The sequence below is a fragment of the Neofelis nebulosa genome, chromosome 6 (assembly GCF_028018385.1).
Source record: "Neofelis nebulosa isolate mNeoNeb1 chromosome 6, mNeoNeb1.pri, whole genome shotgun sequence".
Lineage (NCBI taxonomy): Eukaryota > Metazoa > Chordata > Mammalia > Carnivora > Felidae > Neofelis > Neofelis nebulosa.
Genome location: NC_080787.1, coordinates 15,815,153 through 15,819,454, shown reverse-complemented (window position 1 = coordinate 15,819,454; position 4,302 = coordinate 15,815,153). Strand labels below are relative to the sequence as shown.

The window sequence follows — 4,302 nt, the reverse complement described above, 5'->3', positions numbered from 1 at the left end:
CCATTTACAAAAGGCACACTCAACAAAACAGACACAGGGACCCATGACGGGAATCCTTTAGACTCGAAATACGGAAAACAAGCCTCAACCTTCAATTGGACCACACTGTATGCACATTTGATGTATATACAAAAGTATGGTTTTAATGGCTTTAATAGAACTGAAAATCCTAAAGATGAGAGTTAATGTTGCTATGGAAACTTTTACATGTCTTGACTGCAGAACTCCTAGTTTAAATTTGCAAACTTAGTATCACATTAGCTTTTTTCACATTGGATTTCTGGTTGGTCTTTTAAGAAGATAAAAGGAGAAAAACTGCATGTCATACTAATACTTCTTGTTATACTCACAGCCAGAGGAGAGGTGGCTTATGATCATTTGACACATTTTTTTTTTCTTTTTTGTCTGCACAGGAAACATCCTCAAAAGAGCTTACATAAGGGCTATGTGGGGTGAAGATTTTATAGTGAGGCATGACGAATTCAGTTCCAAATTTTTCAAAATTCGAATGAGTTCCTTTTTTTTTCGTAGAATTAAGGGTTCAAAGGATGGACCGACATAAATCAGGGGGTTCATAGTTTAAAAATCCCCAGAGTTACAGAGCTCAAAGTCCTACAAAGAGCGGAGGAAGTTCTGGAACACGACACTCAAAGGCATGGTGATGCCTGAAGCCGGTGTTCATTCTCAGCCACCACGCACGGCACTCGGAGATTGGACCCCACGTGAGTAAGAGCAACGTGGAAAGAGTGCCCGTTGAAGAGTTGTGGAGTGATGACTCAGAAAGCTCGAGTATCCCTTGCCTGCCCTCTCTCCATCATCTCTTCCCTCACTGTCAGCCCCCTCACCTCAGCCGTGGGGGCTCGTCCGTAGGTTTGGCCAACTGGAAGGCTCGTAAGCTTTAGAGTCGGGTACAACCGGATATAAAAGTGGACCCACCGTGGGGCAGATCATTTAACAACTCCGAGCTTCAGTGTCCTCACCAAATGGAAGTAATAAATGCTCACACCACATGGATGCCAGAAATGATTGGGATAGTATTTGCAAAATACTCAGTGCTTTCCCTGGAGCACAGCAAGTCCTCAATGAATTCGCTTTCCTCCCGTTGAAATGTGCCCATCCTTGGCACCTTCGCGGCCGTGAAGGGGCAAGCTCGATCCAGGTTGCATCCACTGAGGTCGTGTGGAGCGGACACAAATTCCCTCCTCTTGTCTCATCCCACTAGTACGTATGTGGGTTGCTTTTACCTAAGTTGCACAGATAATCTCTTTATGAAATTCATTCGCTTGTGCTGTGATGGCCTTGTCTTGTTCCCTACTGTATACTCAGGGTCTAGCATAATAAATACTTGTCAGAGGCAAGGGCGAGATGTGAGGCATGGGGCACATACAATTAGGCGGAGGCTCTATTTTAAAAAGTTAAAAAAATATAAATGTAGAATCAGGTTCAGGGCTTAGGAAGGGGACCGTGCAAGTGTGGCGCCTAAAGCTAAAGCTTAGAAGGCTTCACGGAAAATTTACCTTTGTCCAAAGAGGTGAATGTGGTCCTGAGCACTCATGAATGGGCGCCTGCCTTTTTGTGACCTTATACTGTGTTGTTGCCTTGCTTTGGTCCTATGACAATTTAGTTTAGGTCTGTTACTTGAGGGGCAGGCTAATGATGGAAAGTCATTATACCCACAAGGTACGTATGTTGAGGTGGTGTGGATGAACAGACATGAGACCAGAGTCTCATAAAAAAATTTAGAATCTGGCTTTTATCAATAACCTATGTATCCGTCTGCTTGGGTTACCATAACAAAATACCACAGACTGGCTGGCTCAAACAACAGAAAAGTATTTCTCATAGTTCTGAAGGCTGGGAAGTCCAAGATCAAGGCACTCGCTAACTTGGTTTCTGGTGAGAGCCCTCTTCCTGGCGTTTAGATGGTCCCCTTTTCACTGTGTCTTCATATGTCTTTTCTTCTGTGAATTCTCAGAGAGAGAGAGAGAGAGAGAAGAAAGGAGAGAGAAGAAGAGAGAGAGAGAGATAGAATTCTTTTTTTTCTAGAAGGCCATCAGCCCTACTGGGGTAGAGCTCCACCCATATGATCTCATTTAAGTTTAATTACCTCCTAAAAATGTTACTCCCAAATACAATTCTATTGGGGGTTAGGGCTTCACTTAGGAATTTGGCAGGGTACACAAGTTAGCCCATGGCACTTGTGAGGCCTGCTTCTGGCTTCACCTTAGCTCTCATTTGAGAACTCACCTCTTTGGGCTCTAATACACTCATCGGATATGGGGATAATATCAGAGCAAGGTGGGGGAGAATAATTATCTCTAGGAGATAGAACCAAAATGGCACCTTGCCTAGAACAACAATCCCAACGGGCATGTTGAGACCGTGTAAGATTTTGAAAGGAGATACCAGGCTGGTCTCAGAGATACGATTTCCTTGGTTCCTGATGAAACTTTGGTTCTTTCCCTTCCTGCTCATTGTCTTTCTTTTTTCTTCCTTCCTTCCTTCCTTCCTTTCTTCCTTCCTTCCTGTTTTCCTTTTCTTCCCTTCTCCTTCCGTTTTCAATATTATAGTCAGACACAGTGGTTCTTGGCACTTTTAGCAATGGTTATCTGCTTTTGATTTCCCCAAAATGAAAGAGTTGACTTACGAGCAAGGAGCAGGAGACCAGAGAGGGCAGAATAGATGGGGGAGGGAGGAGGTGCGAGGTCGGGTGATGTGAGCGCAAGACAAGACAAACAAGGGTGTCATGGCATGGGGGTGTGAGGCTGGAAGGGTGGGCGCCAGCAGAGAGCGAGAAATTTCCCAAGTGATAACTCTGGGTCTCAAGTTTCTCATTAGTTAAAAAAAAAAAAAAAAAAAAGCTAGAGTAGAAAAAGTAGAAAATCCCCAAGGTGCCCTCATTCTCTAATCTACCTTTCTACCTTCCCTTTCCGAGGGAGTGGAATTGATAAGCAAAACCCTTTGTGTACCTTATGCGAAAATCATTATGCAAATTCAAAGCATTGCTCAAATTAATTCTAATGAGGTTCAAGGGGAAAAACAAGTAACAACCAAAACTCTTTAATAAAGTGTTCTAAAAAGAAAAAAAGAATTATCGCCCACTTCTGCACTTCCTGCTTTTGGCAGGGACTAGAAGTGGAAATCTGAAGACACTGTGAGACAGTCTGTTCTCATGGTATTTCTAGCTGAGAACAGGAAGGAGGGGAAATCTCATATGAGTGAGAGAGCCTGTTTTTCAGTGATGAGCAGGCCAAAGAAGTTTCACTGGGCAATCAAGCTTGACAGCACCTCTGAGAGTTTTACCTTTATTTGGTCAACATCACACACTTTGTCCGCAGCCAGTCTCCCCGAGGCTCCGCTGTAGGTGCCGGAGACCCAGGCGGAAGCAATGCGGCCCCTGCCCTTCTGGAGTGTACAACCCGAGTTGGAAGGATGAGGCATCTGGAAATGAAAAATTATTACAATGCTAAGCAGCGCGTGCCCGTGCTGACTTGGCCATGCAGACACTGCTAAGAACGAGCCGTCCGCACGCTTCCCCAAATTCTTCATTAGCTTGCCTTGCTCTCTGCCTTACCATTGGGCTCTTCTGGCTCATCACCGGAGCGTTCTGCACCTTTAAGGCAAAACATGTTTCTCAATTCCTTAAGCTCTCTGGCCCGTCTCGAGTCACAACAGACTGTCCTGTGTGTGATCCCAGTGAGTCACTGAAGCTGAATCACATTAACAATAAGCGTGTAATGATTAATGCATATTGATTGGCTGGGTGGGCTGGAACCAGAAAGGTCCCGTCTGGACTAGTTGCTTTGTCCCTAATTACCTGCCATGTGCACCAGCGTCTAAACTTGCCACAGACATTCCAGGGAACGCCCTTGGTCACTGTGACTCCGGTTGGATCTCATAAATCTCCTAATGGCATCTTTACAACCAGGGCCAGTCAAGGGCTCAGGTAGAGTGATGGGCACCCCCTCCCTCTCCCCACCCCTGCGGAGAACACAGAACCCCTGGTGGGAGAGCGTCTCTCTCACTCACTGAGGGGGACTGTTCCTGGAAAAAGATGAAAAAGATGTGATTTCTCTTTGAAATAATGCACTGATGAGGATTATGTTGTGAACAAGGGACTAATCCTCAGTGTTTTATTGAAATGGCCCCCAATACCATGTTTAATCAACTATTTATGTAAACCTGGGTGATATGCCTTTCCAGTGAATAGGAAAATGCTTACAAAAGTGTATGTAAATTAGACAGATACAGGGGGAGCCTACTGCACTGTGTTTGCTATGACGTTTTAACCTAAGTGGCTGC

General features: G+C 44.8%; 1 long non-coding RNA gene across 1 annotated transcript; it reads right to left on the bottom strand.

The window, feature by feature from the left end:
* Positions 1 to 1,727: 1,727 nt before the first annotated feature.
* LOC131513748 (uncharacterized) lies at positions 1,728 to 3,882 on the bottom strand. Its single transcript, XR_009262761.1, has 3 exons — positions 3,575 to 3,882; positions 3,304 to 3,441; positions 1,728 to 1,961 (listed from the first exon to the last, which is right to left on the bottom strand). It is a non-coding gene; the product is annotated as an uncharacterized LOC131513748 (long non-coding RNA).
* Between the last annotated feature and the right edge of the window lie 420 nt (positions 3,883 to 4,302).